This window comes from Misgurnus anguillicaudatus, unplaced genomic scaffold, assembly GCF_027580225.2.
Source record: "Misgurnus anguillicaudatus unplaced genomic scaffold, ASM2758022v2 HiC_scaffold_28, whole genome shotgun sequence".
In the NCBI taxonomy this organism is placed as follows: Eukaryota; Metazoa; Chordata; class Actinopteri; order Cypriniformes; family Cobitidae; genus Misgurnus; species Misgurnus anguillicaudatus.
In genome coordinates, this window is record NW_027395278.1 from 5,339,169 (window position 1) to 5,365,119 (window position 25,951).

Below are 25,951 nucleotides of genomic sequence, written 5' to 3' on the forward strand. Positions count from 1 at the left end.
AAATGCAAATTAGCTATGGCCAGGTGGATGTAACAAGCTCACTGATTGGCTCTGATTGTATGTCATGCGTAGATTTATAGATCTCGGATGAGGACCCAAAGAGTCACGGAAAAGCTAAATAGAGAGGCTAAAACGAAAAACAAATTGAATAGCGAAAAGAGTAAGGAGAACCATCGGGAAAATGAAAACAGAAATGTTAAACGGAAATGCCCTTTTAAATGCCTAATTTAAACCTGTATTTGTAGTTCAATTTATAAATCCATTTATTTATTTCTCTTTTTAAATTGCTTTTTGAAATACATTTTGAAATTCCATTATTTAATTAAGAATTTGTAAATGCAATTTAAAATGATGAACTTATTGAGTGTTTTATGTTGTTTTTGTAAATTGTTATATTAATTTGAACTATTTATTAATGGATTCATATTTCATTTCTACATTATTTTATAATCGCACTTTTTATTGCTTAATAAAATGTTACATAATGATTTTTTCTAACTTTGTTTATTTATTTATAGATTAATTAATGAATTTTTAAACAAATTTATAAATTGCTATTTTTATTGTCTAGGTAGTTATTAAATATTTAAGTTTTTTATTACATTTTGCATGACTCTTGTGGTCCTCCATGCTAATATGGCCATATTCTAGGTTAATTTAACCAAACAGTTGGGTTTTTCAATATTTTACCCAAAGATGGTAAAACGACCCAGCATTTTATAGAATGTAACAATATTACATGCATGTTAAAAGAAAAAAATAAGTTTTTATACATTTTGCATGTAAATTACCTCAGAATGAATGTAAACAGCCTACTTGGGAAAGTGAGGGCTGACATGCCATTCAGTTGACCAAAAGCCTTGTTAAGGCTGTGTAAACTTATTTAATATGGATTAGAAGTTGACGCAAACACAAATGCGGCCTGTGTGTGTGCTGCGGCAGCAAGGCAGTCATGAGGCCTGGCCGTGGTTTTTAATCCTTGTTTAGGGTGTAGTGAGGCACAGCAGATTAGGTAGCCTGCTCCTCATGCCACCCACAGTTACAAGCATCACATTCTCTCGCTTGCCCTCTATTTCTCTTTTTCTCTCTTTGACGCACATCACAGAGAATGTTCTGTTTCTTAACAGGACTTACAGGTCATAGAAAAACACAGAAAACATTTTACAAAGGAACACAAATTAACAGAAAGCGAATTGATTTCTAGTGTTCCGGAACTTGACTATTAATTAAAGTGGGAATAATTGAGCACACTTCAGTTGAAACCGGGATTTCACTGATGTGTTATCAAATTTTAGTTAGAAAAGGCGTTCTTGCGATGTTAAAATGGTGTGCAATGAAATAAAGACACTAAAAGCTAAAATAAACACAATTACTTTCAAAGTGTTGGTTTCACTGTGGCTATTAGAGGGAATGAAAGTACTGAACGTAGAGAGTTAGGTAGAAACTTGAATCAAACATTAAAAATTTAAGACTACTTCTTTAAGTAGACATTTAACATGGTTTTATGTATATCCTTTAAACAAAAAAAAGTCTAACGTATATTTTCGGAAAACAAGTTTGATTATCTAAGGCAATGTCGCATCTCAGATAAGTTAATCTTTTTTTAAGGATGTTTAGATATTTTCACTGAAAACAGGAAAAAATGCTATTTTTAAGAAAATGACTTACTATGTTTGTATACCAACTGTGTTTGTATATAGGCTACTTAAAAACTTGTTTTTATCAAGACATTTCAGCCAAGCTAATTTAACAGTGTTTGTTTTTAAATAAGGTTCATTAGTTAACATTAGTTAATGTATTACCTAACATGAACAAACCATGAGCAATACATTTGTTACAGTATTTATTAATCTTTGTTAATGTTAGTTAATAGAAATAAAGCTTTTAATTGTTAGTTCACAGTGTATTAACGTTAACAAGATTTTAATAAAGTATTAGCAATTGTTGAAATGAACATTAACAAAGATTAATAAATGCTGTATAAGTGCAATTCATTATTAGTTCATGTAAACTAATGTAGTTAACTAATGTTAACTAATGAACCTTATTGTAAAGTGTTACCAAAATAACATTACATTTTTTTATAAACGCTTTTAGTCATTTTACCAGAAAACAAGAAATCGAGTTCTTTATTCAATTCTTTACTTCAGTACATCATCTGATTTTAAATATGTAATGATTTACATTATTGGGTGTGTGGTGTAAGATTGCCTGGAGATGTTTACAGGGCCTATGCATCAATTGTCACACGACTCAAAGCCGTAGAAATCTATGCTGAACTTCCAAAGAGCAACTGGATTGATTGCAGATACTGATAAAGTAATTAAGAGATTAAATTCCTTTAGATTAGAGTTTGGATTTTTGCACCATTGAACTGCAGTCACTTAAAGAGCAACTATTTCATTGCTTAAAACAATGTTACTTTGTGTATTTGCTGTAATACAATGTGTCCGCGTGGTTTGTGGTTCAAAAAACACGTTATTTTCCACATAGCGTACGTTATTGTTGCTCCTATGCCCTGTCCCTCTCTCCAGAAAATGCAGATAACCAAGATGATCGATCAAGCACGGCTTGGTAAGGTAAAGATACTAACACAATAATTCTATGTATGCATTTGTGATTGTAGAAACGACAAACAAGCGCTATTGTCACAGGTGACGTTTTGTGAGGGCGGAACCAAAAGTGTGGAAGACGGGTTCCGCCCGTCGATGGTTCCGCCCGGACGCTTCACTTAGAGCACCGGGATTTCCGGGGTTTCCCCGAAACCAAAATTAAGCCTGATCACGCTCAGGTGGGGCGAATTAACACAGCGGTTGCTAATAGGCTGACAAGGAGAAGAGTCAGTGTATAAAAACACCTTTGCAGACATCAAACGGGGTGCTGGTGGTATACTTTGTGTACGCTGTGTTGCTGCTTTGCAGACGGACCACGCTGGTCGGATCGCTCTCCTGGGGAAGAGAGGAAGAGACAATCAGCTGACGAAGGAATATTGTGGAGTTTCAGTGAGCCGTTCACCAGTAAGCCAGTGGCCCTGTGGGAAAAAGGAAGTGCAGGTGAGCCAGGGGAGTGATAACCAACACGCCGGGCCTGTGAATATCACACATCTCTCCCTCATTTGTGATCCAGTTGTTGCCCAACCATCCTCTCGAGGTCGTCGTAGTCAGGTGGCAAGGACGATCTAAAATTCACGTGAAATTGTATAAGAGTGCTGTGGGTGAGTTTCACTGATTGATGGTGTTTACGCTTTACTTGCTGTGTGTATGCTGTGCTTGTAGCGTTCAAACTGCCGAGCCTCCGACGAGTCACGAGATGACGACATCCGTTGTGGCCTGAGTCCTACAGAGAGAGAGAAAACCAAGCCCTGTGCCCGGGGTGTGACAACGAGAGCTTCGTTTGTACACAGAACAGACAGTGGTAAAACACAGTGAGTAGTATCAAGTGTGTACCGTGCGGATTGTGGGTCGTAACGGTGTGTGTACTGACCTCTTCAACAGAAGCTTGTGGTGAACGGAGCCCCGACGAAAGTTCGCCCCAGCTCGTGACCCCGGTCGTGGAAGAAGGAGGGGGAGTTTGGGAAGCGTTCGGCTCCGGTCATCGGACCCACTAGTCCCTACGACGCCCGGACAGCCAAACTGGAGGGGCGAAGGAATACGGTACACTGACACTGTAGCGAAATCCACTGTATATAGCAACTACCTACCTGAACCAGTGAAGCTCTGTGTGGGAACGAGGATCCCCCGGCACTGTGAGTAACGTAACCTGTGAAATAAACCTGTTCTGTGCTTATAGCAACTACCTACCTGAAACCAGTGAAGCTTTGTGTGGGAACGAGGATCCCCCGGCACTGTGAGTAACGCAACCTGTGAAATAAATCTGTTCTGTGCTTATAGCAACTACCTACCTGCACCAGTGAAGCTTTGTGTGGGAACGAGGATCCCCCGGCACTGTGAGTAATGCAACCTGTGAAATAAACCTGTGCTGTGCTTATAGCAACTACCTACCTGAACCAGCGAAGCTCTGTGTGGGAACGAGGATCCCCCGGCATTGTGAGTAACGCCACCTGTGAACTAAACCTGTACTGTGCTTATAGCAACTACCTACCTGAACCAGTGAAGCTCTGTGTGGGAACGAGGATCCCCCGGCACTGTGAGTAACGCAACCTGTGGGATAAACCTGTGCTGTGCTTATAGCAACTACCTACCTGCATCAGTGAAGCTCTGTGTGGGAACGAGGATCCCCCAGTACTGTGAGTAGCAAAGGAGTACTTACCCTGGTCTGACTGTGTTTGATTCTGCCTCCAGGAGAAGCGGAGCGCGCCACGGATTGCTGGGCCAGAGCCCCGGTCCCCAGTCTTTTCCCCAAGTGGCCCTGGAGGCAAAGAAGAGCCACATTAGTTTTAAATTTCCCTTTTTCCCTTCCCCCTTTTCCCTTTTTAAATATTTAATAAAGTTTGTTTTAATTATAGTATACTCGTCTGTCTGGTCATTGGGGTGGTCTTGGGAAACTCCTCGAGGTGGAAGAGTTAAGAGGGGTGTGACCCTTTTAGTCTATTTGGGTCCGCCCCGGGGTGTGACACTATTCTATACTGCACAAAACTTGTGTTTGAGTCATGGTTTAAATAAAGCCAGTAGTAAATTCTTTAAATATGAAAACATAGGCTACTTACAGGCTGTAAAGCCCAGTGCAAACTGTGAGATTTCAACCACGATTTAGCTGAATGGGACAAATTTGGAAATCCTAAAAGATTCCTGGAATCCTAGGCTAAAATCTGCCGTCTTTGATCGCTAGTTTGACATGTTCACAGACAGCCGATTAATGACCGTTGCGATCAAAATTATCCTCCGACAAAATTCTGTCAGTGTCAGAAATTTTGAGACACAATTCTGCTGTGTGACATCTCCCTACGACAACCGACAGATCAAGAACCAATAGAAGCATAAAACCCGTTCATGCAATTAGTGCGACAACGACAAACCAACGCAGACAAATGTCGAAAAGAGCCAGGTAGACATAGGTGCTGGAAATACAAATGCCAGGTTCTCGTGTCCTTCGTTTTTTCTTTTTTTTATGCTCGAGACAAGTCATGATTAAAATTAATGCTAGATGTTGTTTTGATTTGCTAGCCTTCGCTTTAGCGTGTGTTTCACCCAGCCGTCGCCGATCGATGACGTAAAACTACAACTTGTTTGCTTTAGTCCGATTTTTTAAAGTCTTTAAACTTGTAAAGTCTGACATTGATGGAAACTGAAATCATACAGTGTGACATGGACTTCACTGTGATCTTGATCGCACAGTATGGCAAAAATTTGAAAGGACTATTTAAAATCGCACAGTGTACACAGTGAAGCACATGCGCGAGACTAAAGTCACATGACTGCAGTGCCGCGGATGACGTGTTATCCTCAGACATGTTTGCAAAGTTTTTTTTTCAAACGTACAGTCTGTGTCTCCTTCAGACTGCAACGAAGCCTGGGCGCACAAAAAAAACTGATAACATGTCAGCCGTGTCGTATGTCATACGTGTCACTGCAGTCACGTGACTTTAGTCTCGCGCATGCGCTTCACAACAGACGCAGAAGAGAAGACGATGCTGAATAAAGTCGTAATTTTTTTTATTTTTGGACCAAAATGTATTTTCGATGCTTCAACACATTCTAACTGACCAACTGATGTCACATGGATTAATTTGATGATGTTTTTATTACCTTTCGGGATTTGGACAGTATACCGTATGTAGATTTTCAATGAAGCGTCAACAAGCTCTCGGACTAAATATAAAACATCTTAAACTGTGTTATGGAGATGAACGGAGGTCTTACGAGTTTGTAACGACATGAGGGTGAGTCATTAATTACATTATTTTCATTTTTGGGTGAACTATCCCTTTAAGTCAGAAGCGAACATGATAATGCAACACATTCTCACTTCCCAAGGCGTCAAAATCTGAAGCATGTTCAAACGTCTTCAGCGTCAGTATGAAGACGCGAAGGGTGCCCCTATGCGTCACTATATCGACGAAATGGGAACTCCTTTGCTTTCATGCTAATCCCTCAGCGCCGGATATAGACGAAAGGGAATCCCGGAAGGTGATGCCGTCACGTTATGCGACGATCGGCAGGATCATGCCGCTTCTGGACGGTAACTACTCAATTTTTTCCAATTTTTAAACCATTGTCGCTTGGGGTTGGGATTAGATTTGGGGTGTGGATGTCAGTTTGTTTATACTTTTTGTCTTCTGATTTTTAAGCCACTGTTGCTTGGGGTTGGGGTTAGAGTTCCGGTTTGGGTTAGGATGTCTGTATTGGTTTATACCTTTTGTCTTCTGATTTTTAAACCATTGTCGCTTGGGGTTAGGGTTAGAGTTGGGTTTGGGTTAGGATGTAATTTTATGTAACAGAAAGTGGTTCTAACCCCAACCCCAAGCGACAATGGTAAAAAAATTGGAACAAAAATTGAGTAGTTACCGTCCAGAAGTGGCATGATCCTGCCGATCGTCGCATAACGTGACGCCATCACCTTCCGGGATTTCCCTTTCGTCTATATCCGACGCTGAGGGATTAGCATGAAAGCAACGGAGTTCCCATTTCGTCGATATAGTGACGCATAGGGGCACCCTTCGCGTCTTCATACTGACGCTGAAGGCGTTTGAACATTCTTCAGATTTTGACGCCTTGGGGAGTGAGAATGGGTTGGATAATGACCGTCGTGTCCACGTCAACAGGCCAAGGAAGTAAGCTGTTGCCTACAGTCTGTGAGTTTGTTTTAGCTCAAGAAAAGAGATTTAAGTTGAAGACGATAATTCACATCATCGTTTACTTTTAAATTTGTACCTTTGCGTATCGTTAACATGTACCAACACACACGCACACCAAAGGATGTGTAAAATAAGTGCTCTTTAAGGAGTCAGCTGTGAATCAGACAGGTACAGAAACTGTACATAGGTGTACATGGGCACTTGAGTTATTGTGTGTGCTCTCATCTTGTGTGACTGCCAGTTTTTTTAAGCCAACATTTGTAATTGTGAAATGGGTGAAATGTTTGCAAACCACCTTCACTACATTTACAGCACACAGATCTTATGGAATAAGGTGGCATAATGGGTTTAAACAGCTGTGGGCTACAGAGACTCCCACTTCCAAATTTTCCACTCATTTACCAACACCTACGTTCTGTGGGTGGGCAGACATAGCTGAGAGACAGAACTGTGACCACCCGGAAGCCGATCGAGTCATGTGAATGTTAAACACTTTTGAGTGTATTTATTTCATACGTGTTAGAAAAATATGTCTCTATTTTTTCATTTAATTTGACAAAAAATATTTACCATAATGGGAAATTAAGCTATGACATTTCAGGTTGTTTTAGATATGAATTTGCTCAACTGAAGGAGTTTTGCATTAGGAATGCAAAAGTCTTGGGATCGAACACACACACTGATAAAAATGTATACTGTAGATTGAATAAAAATGTAACATGCCTATGTTGGTACCTTGTTATAATTATTTATAAAATATATCTTTATTTATAACAATGTATGAGAAGTACATATGACACGTTTTCTTGTAAATGAGCATTTTTATCAGGCTCTTATGTTTAGGTTAATTTCACTTTGATGGCAATGAAAAGGTTTTTAGTCATTGAAATTTATTTTCACAATTGTCTCTTTAATCATTTAATTGCTATTTAACAAATTTGACTTTTACTGCAAAACCCTCTTAGTGCATCACAATACATAGAAGACATGCAAAATCACTAAAGATGCAACTAGAAACATTGCAAATGATGAATGTCTGAATTTAGTTTTGGAGCTTTTTAGCTTAATACACGATGTAAATACAGAGGAGTCAAGTTTTAAATAGGAAAAATATCGAAACTCTTTGGTTATTTTTTAGGCGCAATGCTAATGGTCTAATCAGATTCAATGGATTGTGCTAAGCTATGCTAAAAGTGCAAGCGCTAGACCCGGAGATCAGCTGAATGGATTCCAAAACGGTAAGAATCAAATGTTTAACTCTAGGGGAGCTGGAAAATGAGCATATTTTCAAAAAAAGTGGAATGTCCCTTTAAAACAACAACAAACACTGTCAATACATCAGCAGAAGGTATCAAAGTCACATAATTTATACTGAATTTATTTCTGAAAGTGCTGTAAAGTATGTATGTGTGTGGCCACAAAAGTGATGGATGGGACATGTGGAGGGGAGCGGTGTTCTTAAAAGACTTGGAACTGCTCCAAAACAAGGCACTGAACACAGCCTGGTTAAAGTGCTGACTCACATCACCAGCCTTGTAATCCTGCTAATGACAAATTAGGAAAGGTCTGATATAAAACTTGGAAACATTTATTAAAAAAGCAGCAATGATGAATAGAGATATATGAAAAAATGCATGTTACAAAACAGACAATGCTAAACTTTGAGTATATTCTTCAGGTCATGTTTGTGTAACTGTGGTGGATGAACGTCTGATGTCCTTACTGTCACGACTGATCATATTCGGCCAAGATGTGTCAAGAACATGTTGGTAACAGGAACATAGTGGCGACTTACAAAAGGTACAGTAATGAATGATCATTCAACATACATCTGTATGTTTTAGTTGGCTGTGTTGTGCTAAAATTCAACTGCAAGAACACCATAAGTTGCTTAGGCACGCCATGCGTTTGCGTGGAAATGACTATATGACGGCACAAATCTACTTAACAAAGATGAGCAGGTTATATTTTGTGCATACAGTCTACTTCATTATTTTTTTAAATCAAAACGGACAAGGAAAAGGAAATGTAGCAATACCTGCCACAAAGTATTTTAGGTTATGCAGAAATGTAAGCAGTGGTACGACGCAAGTGAGCCTGGTTTGATAAATATGAACCATAGCAGTGCAAATGCTATTTATAATAGCTCTGCTCACCAATGTTTGGTTGAAGCACTAAAGTAAAAAAAAAACGCACTGAAACCAACAGCTTAAATGGCGCAGGCAGTACAAAGTATAGCTTGTGGCTTTTGACGCAGTGTCTCTGGTTCAAATCTGCCTTTTGCCAACCTCGCGTTTCTCCCTTTTCCTATACAAATCACAGCGAAAATATATTTATTTTCAATAAAAATGAAGAAAATGTTTTAAAAGTGGAAATAAAGTGCCTAATGATTGTTTATTAAGAATAAAAGTATTTATTGGGTAGGGTTATATGGGTAGGTGTAGAGAGTAGGGCTCTTGTGGAAAGCTTTTGTGGATGTTAAAGGATCTTTATGGAACACTCTTTAAAAATAAAGATGCTTCACGATGCCATTTTTTGCTGAATGATTCCATAAAGAACCTTTAACATCCAAATAACCTCTCTGTTTCGAAAAAGGTTCTTTGTAGCGAAAAAGCTACCAATATATCAATTAGTACTTCTTAAGATTAATTTAAAAACATCAGTTGTGTACACAACTGTGCTATTTTGAGACACCATTTATTTAAGCAAACTTAAAAATGCATTTAATTATTACTGGTATTTAGTTTACTTTTTCAGGTGCACTGAAGTACTACTAAAGTAGAACTTTACTTTTAATTAATATATTTGTAGCATAACTTTACAACTTTACATAACTTACAAATGTACTTGCTAGTATTTAAGTGTAGCTTTAGTACATTCAAATATACATTATTTCTACCTAATGTATTCTGTCTTAACCTTTTTTGACATTTTACACTTTGGGTACGCACTCTGGGACTCTGTATACTAAGGGTGGATAATTTATTTATTTTTCATGCAACAATGCTTCTTATTGTAATCATTTTAATAAGCAATATAAGAACTTTACCAGAAGAACTTTAAGCAAGAACTTTGTTTAGTGCTCTTATGAAAGTTTTAAGGATGATTTGTTAAAGGTTAACTCCTAAACTAAATTAAATAACACATAATTCTTAATGCTACTGTTCTGTTGAGATATGTATAACATATGTGGCATATTTCATTTAAACCCAACTGCTCTACATCTTTATACCCAAGTTTTTTTTATAGTGTTGATACTGTTGATACTCTTACAGTCAATTAATACTTTTTTTGTCTTACCGAATGTAGTATTCTGTCAGCAATAACCTTCACGCGCTGAATGACCTTATAGGTGCTGGTCACCGGGTGTTGCCAGATATACCCTAAACCGAAGCGAAAATGGTAAGAAAATAGTAAAAAACAGTTGAGAACCAATACATGACAATGACACATAAACAGAAATTCGTGATACGATCACGAAAAACTGCGGAAATTCGTGACAGTATCACGAAAAAGAATAAAAAATTACGTGACTATAGGTACATAATTTCGTGTGACTGGGCTGCGATCTTCGCATCGAGCACCCTCGAAAAAAGAAGTCACCGGCCGCCACTGATAAATATCCCAAAGTGTCACATTTAATTGCTAAAGCACGTCTAAAAAATATTTTTAATAATGGTATCTGCCAACACTGCTAATTCTTTACCCGCGCCCTCGCGCGGCTTGAGTCAATTTCCATCATTTACACTAAATTATACAGTAAACTGACCAAACATAATTATATAGTCTATGCAGATGCCAATATATGTTGTAGGGCTTGACATTAACACCCGCCAACCCGCCAAATACAGGTAGATTTTGGTTGTGGCGGGTAAGATGGCCCAACCCATTCTCACCAAAAAGCGTACAAATGACACGCAGTGTGATTATCGTGCAATAGATACACCAAATTCCGATTTTGCGTGCATATGATACGCCAGTCCTTCCCATTCACTTATATGGCGAATCATTTCGTGATGTTTTATTTATTGTTTTCTCATTTGTTTTCTGTTTTTTTTTACCATTTTCGCTTGGGTTTAGGGTTAGAACAACTTTTTATTATATAAAAATGACATCCTAACCCAAACCCCAACTCTAACCCCAACTCCAAGCGACCATGGCTTAAATATAGATAAAAACATAGAGAAACCTGTATATTAAATAACCTGCTTAAACAAATGTGAAATCTAACCCTAAACCCAAGCAAAAATGGTTTAAAAAACAGAAAACAAATGAGAAAACAATAAATAAAACGTCACGAAACGATTCACCATATAAGTGAATGGTAAGGACTGGCGTATCATATGCAAGCAAAATCGGAATTTGGCGTATCTATTGCACGATAATCACACTGCGTGTCATTTGTACGCATCTTGGTGAGAACGGGTAGGATGGCCAATCCCACTAGCTACTTTCGCAGGTTGAATTTTTTTTTTGTAGTTTTCTTAAAAGTTATGCGAAATGCCATACAATGCGTAATACCACATTGGGAAACTACAACTCCCATGAGCACTCCCTGCATCCAGCGCAACGTAGGCAGGCCTACAGTATGGGTTGAGTTTTTTTGAAAGCACGGGATGCAGTCTGAGCGCATACACACTTCGGGAAAGATTAAACAATTACATGGAAGTGATTGAAAAGATTTAAATTGTGTGCACACTCTGAAGCAAGAGCGGAGAGAAATTCATAGCGCAAACCTGAATGCACACATCCACGTTTTGTCCGAGGAAACCCGCGAGCTGAGAGGTTCGCACATAATTAATGTACAGTATACTTTGTGCAACAATAATGCCCTCTCGACATTTGTCATTAAAAATCTTAACAACCTTGAAGTCTTTCGCTTCACTTTTAATAGAAACCATGATCAAGCACTCTAAAAAAAAAAAGGTTCTATATAGCACCAAAACTGTTGCTTTGGATCGTAACGATAGAAGAACCATTTTTAGTGCCATATAGCACCAGTGAAGAACCAGTGAAGCACCAGTGAAGCACCTGTGTAGAACCATATAGTGCTATGTAGAACCATATGTGGTGCTATATGGCCCCTTTATGGTTCTACACTGGTGCTTCACTGGTGCTTCACTGGTTCTTCACTGGTGCTTCACTGGTTCTTCACCGGTGCTATATGGCACTAAATGGTTCTTCTATCGTTACGATTGAAAGCAACAGTTTTGGTGCTATATAGAACCGTTTGTTTTTTTAGAGTGAGCTTATAAAATACAATCTGCATAAACAAGTTGACAGTAAAATTCATGTACATGTTTTGACACTATTTACTGCTGTTAATAAATATTTAAAGTGTTTGTCGAGGGTTTTTGTTTTTATCTTTTTAGTTTATCTTCTACACCCCAGCGCCACTTTTAATATATTTATAAGAAGTTAATTTATTAACTTATATTTATTTATGCTTTACTAGCATGTTTTTCATGTAGCTAAATATGATATGATCTATACTGATATATAGTATATTCCAGCTAATAAATGTAGTCTTAATTTGGGTGGTCAATCTGCATTTGAAAGGGTTTAAAATCTAATCTAGCTAAATCAAGTAAATCTAAACTTAATTAAAGTCATTTTAGGATGCCAAAGTCAAGTTTAATCATATAAAATATATTTTTACTAACAACAACATTGTGGGCAGTGAAAATGCTGAGCAAAAAAGTTCATGTCAATCCCTGTATACAGGATATATATATATATATATATATCCCAAGGGTTTTTTCCCTCCTAGGACTTTTAATCTCCCAGGCTTAAAAAAGTCGGGAGGTTTTTCTCCTGGGGGGGTTTTCAACCCTGGGGAGTCAGCCGACATTGGCTCAACTTAGCACCCTCTTGTATACGATACATTATTAATATGCTCGCTTGTTTATTCATAGCCGGTGTATTTTGCTACTTATATTGTCTGTAGATTTTTCTGTGTTTTCGCCTGCTTCTATTAATCTAAAGCTGCTTTGAAACAATTGTGAAAATCCCTATATAAATAAAATTGAATTTATATCCATCAACGAATCTGGTCATATATAAAGTATGTAATGTGATCAACATATTCTGTTGGAGATTTAAACCTAGCAATCGCTAACGCGAGTGAAACTCCAAGACTTGTCTACTGTTAATTCCCTGCAGACTAAGAGATTAAAATGAAGTGGACCTCATGTCTTAATAAACTCACATGGTCACGACAGTGTGTGGTACATGAGCACAAGACAGCCCTGACGCCTGACATTGATTGATGTTTATATATGACTACATCAATGAGTTTCTGAAGGTCTTGCAGGTAGCACTGGTCCGAGCTGTTAGGGGTCGGTTTAATTGAAATCTGTCTGAGCCTGGCTGCTTTTTCCTTTCCCCGCGTGCCTCACCTCATTCAGCAACACTCACTCATGGCTTTTGTTCCTCAGACCTACCGCCAGCCTGTTTATTTTCCTTCTCAAATTAATTTAACAGAAAGTAATTAAATCTTTGCTTCAACAACCAGCATACGCAAGTAAATGCAGTGCAATGAAAAGGTGTGTTGAGGGGGGAGCCGAAAATCAAGAGAAACTGGTGCCAAATGACGGCTGGAGGTTAAATATAATTCCAGAGGTTGGAGTCATAGGGGTTTAGGTCTCCTTAATAACAGAGCTGCACAAGACGGCAAAAAACAAGTGCAGGTCACATTGTTGTAGGCACAGGTTGTGGTAAGACTGCTGGTTTGGGGGGTTTTTGTGTGTAAAGTCAGCACTGCTTCTACCCATGGAGCCATAATGCATTTGGCAGCTAGTGTTCTCAAGAAATTAGCTTTCTTAGTTAAGTAACAACAACGAAAAAACTTTAAACTTTGATTTAGTTGACACTGAGGCTGTGAAGCTTTACTGTACAAGACTTGTAATACCATCCCCCCAAGATTTGTGTCTTCTAATGGTTACTGTGGTCTAAGCCATTAGTAGACGTCCAGAGGTCTGTCCGTTTGGGTAGACGTCTGGGTGGGTCTGAGGCATGAGTTTAGAGGTCTTGCTCGAGTTCAACGAGTGTCTTTGAACTATGCTGTAGCGTTGATTCGGAGAGCCACGGCAGGTATTTGCACAGCAAATATTTTAATCCCCAACTAATCACTTGGTTAGACCCCATGTGTTAAGGGGTGGGAGCGCGAGAAGGGTGTTAGCATGTCCTGGTGGCCCGGCACATTCCTCCTGTCAATGACGCCTTTGTTCTAAAGGGATTGTGGGACGAGTCAAACATGATGACCCCTGGAGAGGCACCCTCCAAACGCACCACCCTTCCTCCTCCTACACCCACACCCCCAAACGCACGTCAGCTTTTTGATGGACCTGCGTACAGCAGTGTCAATGACCAATTGACATGTTGCATAGAATTGTTGCAAAGACATTTATGGAGCTCAGACTCCTCAAGTTTTAATCAGTGAAGTGGGTTTAATTCATTTTTATGAGCCATAGGTCGTTCTACTTGACCCCAGACCTGACATTTCAGATTGCTATCTTTTTTTTAACAGCAAGTAGATGTACTGGAGCTGTAGAGGAGTGGTTAGCATAAATGCTGCCAACACACTGAGCAGTGGTGTTTTTTAGGGATGCAAGTTCAAAGTTGGCCTGAATCATTTTCTCACCCTAATAAAGGGGACTTTTTTAAGATGTCAAATAAATATTTGGTGTCCCCAGAGTACATGTGTGAAGTTTTAGCTCAAAACACCATATAGATAATTTATTATAGCATGTAATAAAATTGCCACTTTGTAGGTCTGAGCAAAAATTTGCAGTTTTTGGGTTTGTCCTTTTAAATGCAAATAATCTGATCTCTGCACTAAATGGCAGTGCCATGGTTGGAAAGTGTAGATTAAGGGGCAGCATTATCCTCTTCTGACATTACAAGGGGAGCCAAATTTCAATTACCTATTTTTTCACATGCTTACAGAGAATGGATTACCAAAACTAAGTTACTGGGTTGTTCTTTTTCACAATTCTAGGTTAATAGAAGCACTGAGGAACCAAATATAGCACTTAAACATGAAAAAAGTCAATTTTCATGACATGTCCCATATGTTTAAGCCAAATTGTCCATAGCACTAAAATAAAAACTTTATTAAAACGTAAATATTGTATATTTGGTGCTGTTATCTTCAACATGTCTTATAATCTGTTGTGACATATGCTGAAGAATCAAATAGGTTTTTAGTGCTAAACGTTTTAGTCTGTCCATCACAATTTTTCATTGTTTTAGAGCACTGAAGTCAGTAGCAGAGTGGCAATTGGGAGAGTCGGGACATTTCCTGGTGGGCTGGTAGTGTTTTGAGGCTGCGTGAGCCGGTCTGATAATAGTTATACATTGGGAGTTATATAGCAACCCCGTCTGGTGGCCTGATGTGCGGCTGCTTCCCTCTGGTCAAACTGTGCAGCCTCTTTGCTCAACACAGTATATAAAAGTGCTCAACCCGTTCGGCAGGTCCAACCATGTCTAGGATTTTTTTTAAATATAGGGGGATCAGTGAACGACCCCTACCCAAATGGCACAGCCTGTCGGCCTTTGATGTAAAAAGCCACAGAATGCCTGTTTATTGCAGTACATATGCGGTGGGATCCATCAAGTGGATAGACTAGTAAGTGTGGATTAAGGATGTTTAAAATCTCTAGCCTGGTGATCAGGACATGAATGGATCAAATCAGCACATTTGCAAAGGTTTATCTCCATATGGCTATATCATAAATAAAAATTAGAAGGGTAACTTTGCAGTATCACATAATATATTTACTACTATGTGATTTCCATATAGACGAGAGTATTTAACTGCAATATAGCAATAAATATCTTCACAACATTATTATTTCTCAAAACTTTAACAAAAATATTTTCAAAGGAACTGTATTCATACAGTTATTCAAGATCCACACATACTTCTGCATATGATTTAAATATTAGACGTGAGTATAATGGCTCATATGGCAATAAATATACACACATAACTTCACATAACAGTATAATGAAATGAATAAACAGACAAGGAAGCAGGATTGGCATGTAAATTGTATTATTATTACCAGAAAAACAGCAATATTACTGAAATAAACTCTGAGGTAAATGCGCCAAACACTGTTAACTACACTAACAAGTCTAAATAAGCAATAACAATGGAAAAAACATTATTATCCCTCAAAACTTTATATGACAAAAATTATATTTAAAGGAAAAATTCTTACAGTTATTCAAAGATGCACACATTATTCCATATTACTCCCGTTTATGAGCATGAGCAACAGGTATCATTTTGTATAATTACTCATTTAGGAAAATTAGCCATGATTTAATGATCTATAATTATAATTTTATAATTATGAAAATTGATTACGATTTGTATTACCCTAGTTTTACTACAAATACAAGACCTTTTTTTACCACGGAGGGCCTGTGGTATACGAAATTTCCTGGTAAATTTTTTGGTCCCACTCCGCCCCTGACTGAAGTCATCAGTATGAACTAGTGTTCAATGGAAATTCCACATAAAACATAATATCACAACAATATTCATGGCTTAAAGTGCACTTGCACAAAATTTGACTTTGTGACACTTGCTAAACAGCATGAACGCTGAACAATCGTCAATTTTGATAACAGATATAAAAAAGAATCGAAAATCAGAAAAGGACATGCAAAGCTGGAGAAAATGATAGAAAAAGAGCATAAAATATAGAGTTGAAATACATTTTTATTAAAATATTAATTAGAAAGGCAAAAAGAGTCTCCATCTCTAACTTATCGAGACCAGGAATAATTTGCCAAAACAGCCACAGTTAAAGACAACATTACCCCCCTCGGTAAAAATGACGAAAGAACGCTGGGAAAATAAATGCAAAATGTTTCTCCTTTTTACTTTTAATTAAAAAAAAAAAAATCCTATTTTTCTTTGATGAATAATATTTGAAAGTGTGTGTGTGTGGGGGGTCACATCATAAAAAAAATTCCTCCATACAGAATTTCTCCTCCTGACCCTTCAAATGTTGGTGTTCTCTCCTCTTTAGTTGACTCCAGTCATTTTCAGTATGGTTCAGGTCAGGGAGGGAACCTGGATGGCTATGGCAGAACCTTGATTTTGTGCTCAGTGACCCATTTTTTGTTGAATTTGATGTTTGTTTTGAACTAATGTCTTGATAAATGATTTAACCTTGTCCATTAAAAGATTTCTAGCTAGCAAGTCAGGTTTTGACTTTTCTATCTGTTGGTATTTGATATAATCCATTAAGCCATGTATCTGAATAAGATGTCCAGGACCTCTGGTATAAAATTAGGTTCAAAACAATGAAGGTCAGGCGGTATTTTAAACTGTAGACATGGAGCACTTTTTAATTACTCTGTCCTGTTTAAAGTTCCAGTACAGTAAATGAATATGCTGAAGTTTGTTTTTGCATGAGAGCAGTGGATCCCCTCACACACATTTAAATTATTTTACTTCAATCAAACATATTTTTTTATTAAATCTCAAAATGAGAAACATTGTGGATTTTCTTTTCACAGCTTTCTTTGCTCATATTTAACAAGAGGGCTAATATTTTTGACCACAACAGTAACTGATGGAAAGGCTCATGAAGACAGCACTGTGTCAGTATGTAAAGAGTGGAACTGATGCATGTTTCATTGGAGCTCTTCACAGCCCTTGCCCAAGGGTCTTGGCTTTCAAAGCTGGGTAAAATTTGTGTGCACACATTTCCATTGACAAAGCCTCTGGCTCCCTTTCACGCAATTATTTTATCACACAAATTTATTTCATAAAGGTAGCAGAATGTACCAAACGCAGTACCAAAAAATTGTATCGTACAGAAGCAGTCAAACACTAAAATATATTAAAATGAATATGAACTGCCCAACATTATGCAAAGGTAATGATATGACATCAATGGAAAAAACGTTAATTCTTTGTATGCACAAACAACAAAGGAGTGACTTACAAATGAACCTCTTTTTAACATAGTCTGGATAATATTTTCATGTTCCTTGCAAAATTTAAAGTAGCTACTGTTTTATAATTTATAGCCTAACAAACTTAAAATGTATATAAAAAGTACAGCTGTATTTGAGAGAAATGCCAGTTTGATGGTATTTATGGGTGGGGTTTTTTTTGTTGTTAATGCAATAGCATTTGTATATTTGTACAGTATGTGTGGCTTAAGTCTAAGAAAGATATTTACATTACGCATTTGGCAGACGCGATCCAAATTGACTTGCAGTGCATTCAGTCTATACATTATATCACTGGGAATCAGTCCCACAACGCTTTACCAGTTAAGCTATAAGAACACTACTGTATGTGGCCTAAAGAATGATCAAGATCATGAAATGTGAAAGCAAAGTGCGTTTTATTAAATAAATCTATGCATTGGTTGTACAATACCAACTGAAGCAGAGAGCACGTGTCTCTGGATTGAGATCTCTGGCCCGTCCCCTGCTGACACTCATGCAGGCAGATCACAGGCTCATCATGTCGCCTATGTTTGCCCAGAGCCTCCTTCATCAAATGACACGTTTGCCACACGTTTATCTTTATCAGATCTGCAGAGAATCAGAGATGAGAGACGGTGAGGGGGAGCGGCGGGCGAGAGATATTGCCTCTCTTGCTCTCTCTTTTTGTACCCGCCATCGCCTGGGGGCCAATTACCTTCTCCTCCGACAGGAGCCCCCCTTCCCCTCCTCTCTATCTCTCACTCTCGTTCTCCTGCGCTACAACTACAGCAACATCTGCCTCTGAATATGCAATCAGCTTGTCAAGAAATCAAGGAAACATATATATACATACAAATGTAGCGGCGGGCAAAAAGCTAATATTTACTGACATGGATCTCTCTGTACAGCCTCGCCTCACATCTGTTGCTGAAGCAAGAGACCTGAGCATCTCAATCTGGCACCAGGATTAGGTTATCCTGGACCTGACACCAAGATCACACTTAAGATGTATATTTTTTACTTGAATGGTTCTTCTATATGACATGAAAATCCTGCATCACAGAACCCAACTTTAAAAGGTTCTCCAAAATGATCTTTATTAAAGCTTTATTTTTAAGAGTGCAGGTCTGTTAAACCTATTGTGTAGAAGCCTCAATTCTGAAAACCGGTCATTCCAGTGTTGATTTGGAAAACAAAAAGTTTCGTTTATACTCTATATTGTCTGTGAGCTGTACAAAGTGACACAATGCTTTCCAGCTTGGAGCTGTCAGAGTGAAATTGAGAAGGAAAAAAGGAAACACGGATGCAGATTATCCTCTCTCCAATTTTACATTTAGAGATTGCAGGAGCATCAGCACCTTAGACAGAAAGAAAGAAAGAGAAAGAGAGAGAGAGAGAGAGAGAGGGAGAGACAGAGGGAGGGATGGTATGACAGGAACAGGCCGTGTTTTGACAGCTGTCTCTTTCATGGGACCCGACACAATCTCATCCTGCTCTGAGATTAGAGAATAAGAGAGAAAGAGAGACAGAAGAAATCAAGAATTCTAAAGTTTAGAGACAAAGTTTTAACAAAGAGACACACAAGAACAAAATAAATCAAACTATAAAAATGGTTTGCCTATTCATTAAGTAAGGAATAATTGACGACGGGCTGTTGAATTACTCGAAAATAATGCACACACAAGATGGTAATGCAGCACAGCGCGAAGCGGAGTAATAAGTGTTGAGTGCTGGGAGCACATGCTGGTTAAAATACGTATCATATAAATATAACTGTGCCAGTATTTATTCACCTATTATATATGACTACACTGTCACACTGCAAAAAAGTTGAATTTGAAGTAGCATGCAGTTAAAACAACTTGGTTATGCAAGTCCATTTAACCTTCTAAGTTTTGACTTATGATACGTTGACATAACTTATAAAAACTCAATTTGTCAAGTTAAAAAATATATGTTGATTTGATATCAAATACAGTGCAGAAAAAATGTATTAAAAAGGTATTAAAGCTGGGTTGTACCCTTTAAAAGAGTACACATGTGTACTCAAAGTACACATTAACACATCATATTAATACCTCTAGGTACTGATACCAAATCTGTAGGCTACCTAAATGGTACATATTAGGACCTTTTATCAAGGTACAGGTACTGTCCCAGTGAGAGCTTTTGTACGTTTTTCTGAGAAAGTAGCTGGCGCCTTAAAGCAGGTTGCAGGTCAAGATACTCGATGTAATCATTATAATATTTATACAAAATTAAATAACTACCCAAATTAGTTTCAACTAAATTTAAGCACGCAACTAACCAAAAAACAATGTTTTTTAGATATGAAAACACGATTCAAAATGTAATTTTCTATTTACGTAAACTATGAAAATGTGAGTTTTTCCATGTTTAAGTGCTATGATTGGGTCCCCAGTGCTTCTATCAACCTAGAATATGTGAAAAAGATCAACCCAGTAACTTAGTTTTGGTAAACCATTCTCTACAAGCACATGAAAAAATAGGTTGTTGAAATTTGCCTCTCCTTATGATGTCATAAGAAGCTCTTATTATAATAATACCACCCCTTAGGGCTCAGTCACACCAAAAGCGCTTTAAACGCTTGCAAACGCAAGGCGCGACGCACTGCCTTTTTTAAAAAAGAGCAGTGCAGCGCGGCTTTTCATATTGCTAAGCAACCACCGAGTCAGCTGTCTTGTCAATCAAATATTGAAGCGTGAACGCTCTTTTGCTGTTAACTGTCATATTAGCAGAAACTTTAAAAAGAGGGCGTTTGCTCTGACCTTGTTTGAGGATAAGAGGAGCACAAACACGCAGGAGAGAGTGAGCGAGTGGAGTCCGGTTCTTCAAAGCAACTGTAAACTTCCCTCGCCACAACGTAAGACCCGCCTCTCCCCTCATTCGATTGGACAATGGAAGACGCGAATGACGTCAGGCGCTCCTCCGCTCTCAGCGCTCCTTCAAAAACGCGTGCGCGGCAGGCGGCAGAAAACCGCAAGGCGCTCGGCGCGCATAAACAGCGCGCAAACGCGCCCTGCCCATAGAATATCATTCAAAAAAGGCGCCTGCAACTGCCATAAACGCTTTTGGTGTGACTGAGCCCTTATTCTGCACTATCCAACCACAGCACTGCCATTTAGTGCTGAGAAAAGCACGATTGAGTTTTAATTGCAACAAACCACCATCATTGTGATCAGTGTTTGAATTTCATTAGCTCATTTGCATTTTAAAGGACACACCCAAAAAGACAAATTTTTGCACACACCTACAAAGTGGCAATTTTAACATGCTATAATAAATCATTTATATGGTATCTTGAGCTAAAACTTCACATATGTGCTCTGGGGACACCAAAGATTTACTTGACATCTTAAAAAAGTCTTGTGCCATGGCCCCTTTAAGAAAAATAGTTTGTTCTAAATTCAGGGTTCCCACACCTTAATCAACTTCAAATTCTAGGCCCTTTCAAGGACTTTTTTAGGTGTCCTCAAATATCCTCAAATTCAAGGACTAAATGTGGGGACACATTTCAAGTGAGATCAAGGTTACATCGTATTACCTTTTAAGATAAGTTGTTACAGTTCCCTTTCGAGGGAACACGCGCTGCGTCACTGCGGTGACACTTTGGGGACACCTCCAGTGGTAAGTGCGTCTGAATGTGTATATCAAATTCAACCAATGGTGAGGCTTAACAACAAAGACAGGGTGACGCGGGAGACAGGAATTATATAGCTATCTGAAATATTGCCAAAGGCGGCGTTACAGGGACGCAGGAAGTATGGCAGGGGAGACGCAGCGTCTCGTTCCCTTCTCAGGGAACAACAGTTACATACGTAACCCGAGACGTTTTCATGTGTCAAACACACAACTATGCAAAAAAGCATTTTGGTATGAATCAACATTCGCATAAAGAAGATATAAGCATTTGAAGCGAACAGATTAGCATGTGTGCTTAAAAGGCTAGAAATTGTATCCTACAATACACAGGGAATATGGATTTTTTTTCCAGAAAACTTCTTGCATAAAATAGATTCAAGCACTTTTAATGACCTGTATCTATGTTATGTATATTTTCAAAAACTTCCCAGGGCCTTGAATTTTTCCCCCCAGATTCACAAACTTTCAAGTATTTCAAAGACCCGTGGGAACCCTGTCAATTGTTAAATAAAACTATTTACAGCAGGAGGAAATGGCAAAAGGCAGCTTTTGCAGTATAGGATAGAGTTTAGGAATGAAAAATAAGAGACAGAGCACTAAGTGAGTGGGAGCGAGAGAGAGAGAGAGAGAGAGAGAGAGAGAGAGAGAGAGAGAGAGAGAGAGAATAGCAGATAGCAGCATTTGCATAATGTCCTCTACCACGTTCGGACCCTGAGGCGAGCCGCCCAGGATAACAGAGGGCCAATACTCTTAATTCAATCTCTTATTTTTTCTAATACTTGAGAAATTAATAATTCTGGCCCCCGCCTCTGCAAACCACCATGAGCGCTGAGCATCAAGAGCCGCATAAGTTTGTAAGTTTAACCCAAGCAATTGATGTGGGGAGGCCCTTCAGGCAGACCTACTAATGAATGGATTGCATGTGAGAGAGGGAAGTTAAAAGATGGTCTTTTATAAAGTAATTTAAGAAAATCCTGTTAGCTGGATCAAGTACAAGAGTATAATTTCTTAAAATGGGTGAACAAGTGAAGGGTTTTTTTTCCTCATGTCTCGGCAGAGATACGCTAAAGAATGCACCCAGAGACACACAGCACACACAATGCACACAGACACACTTTTAATAAATAATTTGAAAAACTATCCTGATATATAAAAATAGGATATACAGAAGCTGTAACAATCAAGATTGGAATTTTTAAAAAGCAAAAAAGTAAAGATGTGTGTTTCATCAGATCAAATATGCACGGAAAACCATATAAAAAATTTGTGCTGTCATTTTATTATTCCTTGTTTCTGACCAGTCCTCTCCTTTTATTACAGTAATAATGATTATATATATATATATATATATATATATATATATATATATATATATATAATAATTATTATTGTTATGATTACTATTATCTTATAATAATTATAACCATAATAATAATAATTAAAAAATGTATTGTTAGTGTCATTATTATTATCTTATAATAATTAGTCTCTGAAAATAATAATTTCTATAATGATCTAAAATAGCAGTCACCCATTCTTAATTTTTTGTTCCCACATTTTCATATTTTCTTCTTATACATAACTAATAACCTTAATTTTTAATATGAATCTATCTTTTATTAATCCAGCTGTGATGAACCTAAATTGGTAATTTAGTCACAACAACACTTGTCTTTAACGCAACATATATCATTATTTATGACACTGTTTGAGTGTTTGACCTTGTGTTTGAATGTTTGGACTGTAAATGTTTGACCTTTTGTTTGAATGTTTGGACTGTAAATGTTTGACCCTCTCTTTGCAAATAATATCATAGGAAATTACAAATGTTTTCATTGTATGACAACAGAGTATGTAAATTTTCGTAATGCACCACAGAAGGCAGTTGGAAATATACACACAGGCTATAGGAAAGTCAGGTATCAGTTCTGCTGTCATGATAACACTTCACTGTGTTTAAGAAAACACGTCAGATTATGATATATGATTTCCTTATGTCGTGTTTCTATTTTGCAGACCTCCAGCTTTTCATTAATATATAAATGACAAATGATACTAAATGTAACAATGCCGTTATAATCTGTAATACCCTGTCAGTTTTATTTTCAGGTGTCATATGACGTCCAATGTATCTGTTATTCCCAAATGTTGTTATCGCAAATGCCTCATTAATTAAGTTAATGCTAATTTAGCCTTTCTCCTTGTCTCTCGCTCGTCTGTGCGACGTGCCTTGGGACGCATCTTTAGAGCTGGAGGGCAACTGAGAGATACTGAAGTGGCTAGATGGCAAAGACTGACTTTGGTACACACACTTTTTCTCTTCTCACACACACAGTTATCCTCACTTCTGGCAGACATACACAAACATTCCCAATTTCTAATCTCTCTCTCTCTCTCTTATCTAATTTTCATCATTCTCTCTCTGTCTCTCTCTTTCCTCAATGCTAGCCAACTCTCTTTTTCTAAATTCTCTTCCCTCTCCGCTCTCTTTCTATCTCCTATTTCCCTTTTTGTTCTCTCTCTCTGCTTCTCTTTTCCTCTTCTCTCTCTCTCTCTCTCTGCATCTCTTACAAAGGAAGCAGGCAGTATGCCTCCCCTGAAAATGAGGCCACGTACGGCAAGTATGCAAATGAAAGCAGTGCTGCTGGATTAGAATGGGACACCATATACCCTAAATCATGATTGTCAATCATGGCGAGGGATTAAGGATACGGGCTTATAGACCTAAAAAAGCAACACTTCCCCCCAAGGCGCACTTCCATTGTGAAAGAGGGAGTGTGGGAGAGGGCTTGTTGAGGGAATTGGGAGCTGCTTTAGTGCACTACTGCCCTCTGCCTTTCCGTGAAGGTTACTGCATGTTCTGTGAAACGGTTTGGATTGCATGAAGTTTAAAGCCGTATTTAGGATTGCTTTTCCTGGCAAGGATTGACTTATTTATTGCTCAGTGCCAAGAATTTAAAATATATTGTATGCTCTTTTATTTTCTATAAAAATAAGGTTATATAAATATACAGTGAATTAAAATTATTATAGTGTTCATAGCTTAGTTGGTAGAGCATTGCATTAACATTGCAAAAGGTTATGGGTTTGATCAGGGAAAACACATACTGATCAAATTGTATACCGTGGTGATAAAGGTTTCTATTCACATAAATATAAATGAAAATGTATGTTATTGATAGATTGATAGTATAACGTTTATTTGACATATAATATTGATCGTATAATAGTTATTAATAGTGTAATATAATTTAAAAATAACTATTTGAGAAAGTTGTTTATTGAAAATGTATTGTAACGGTATTCATCCTTGCCTATTTTTTTTTTTACAAATGACATTTAACTATTTACGGATTATGTTGTTTAATTAAAATAATGGTAAAAAAACATCTAATTGCAATTGTGAAGGCACCTATGAAACATGCAAAAAATTTAAAAGCTGGCATTTTAACAATTGCACACTGAACTTTCGTTAAAAAGTAGAAAATGATATGACATTAAAATGTTTCGTGGCAAGATTCACGTGGACTTGTGGCATTAAGAAAAATCCCTGCAGATGCTTAAGGAAAGCACACACAAAATAGGAAAAATAACAGAGGCAAATCCACACTACACACCATCCACACCGACCTTTCACAAAGCATCATTGTGCCCCCTCGGTTAGCATGGCACCCTTGATTCTGTGGGATTGGCATGGGCTCAGTAACAGGTGCAGGGATGGGTAAAGACAGAGGGCAACATCTGCTTCACATCAGGAAACAAGGTTGGCACCACACTGTATCTGTGCACACACACACACACATGCACACATGCATACACACACACACACACACACACACACACACACACACACACACACACACAAAAAAAAAAAAAACAATATGGCAGAAAAAGCAACAGAAATCAAACCACCTTGAACATATGCATTATATCATCTAATCCTCAAAACTTATAAAAAAAGATGATTAAACAGGACATTAATATTTTACTTAATTTAAAAGTCTGATTTCCTCAACGTACAATACGCTTGAAGCTAGAATGTCAAATATTACTGCCATCCACCTAACGCACCCTCCTTCCTGAACGTACCAAACACTAATTGATATGAGTCTATCGACAGGCATAAGAGCAAAGGGCTAATCGTTCAACATCATTAGGTGAAGATTTAGCTTAAAAGCTTTGAGCTGGCATTAAGCAAAGCTGCTGTTGACATGGATTGAGTGCTGTAATGCTGTATTGTCACTGCTCCAGGAGGCAAAGAGAGGGCGATTTGAGAGAGTGATGCGCTCAAGCTGGGATTTGTGGGCTGCCATAACGCTGGAGGGCACTGGAGGCAGCGTGGACCGAAGGTACGGTCATGGGAACTCTAATAACACTTCTAACAATACTGGATTAACGGTTTAATAACTTATTAAGTGTGTGGGTATAGGGTGTCTAATCACATTCTGTAAAGTTGGTAAAACATTAACAAGGGGTTAAAAATTGATGATTTTCATTTTAGAGACAATTGATGCAACAGAAGTTTAAGCCAACATCAAAAGCTTATCATCAGTGGCTATGATCCTAATCATA

The 25,951-nt window shown here is 38.0% G+C and overlaps 1 long non-coding RNA gene across 1 annotated transcript; it reads left to right on the forward strand.

Annotated features, from left to right (window-relative positions):
• The first annotated feature begins 3,014 nt into the window (after positions 1-3,014).
• LOC141362593 (uncharacterized) lies at positions 3,015-4,464 on the forward strand. The gene is made up of 2 exons (XR_012368320.1): positions 3,015-3,164; positions 3,276-4,464. It is a non-coding gene; the product is annotated as an uncharacterized lncRNA (long non-coding RNA).
• Positions 4,465-25,951: the final 21,487 nt, after the last annotated feature.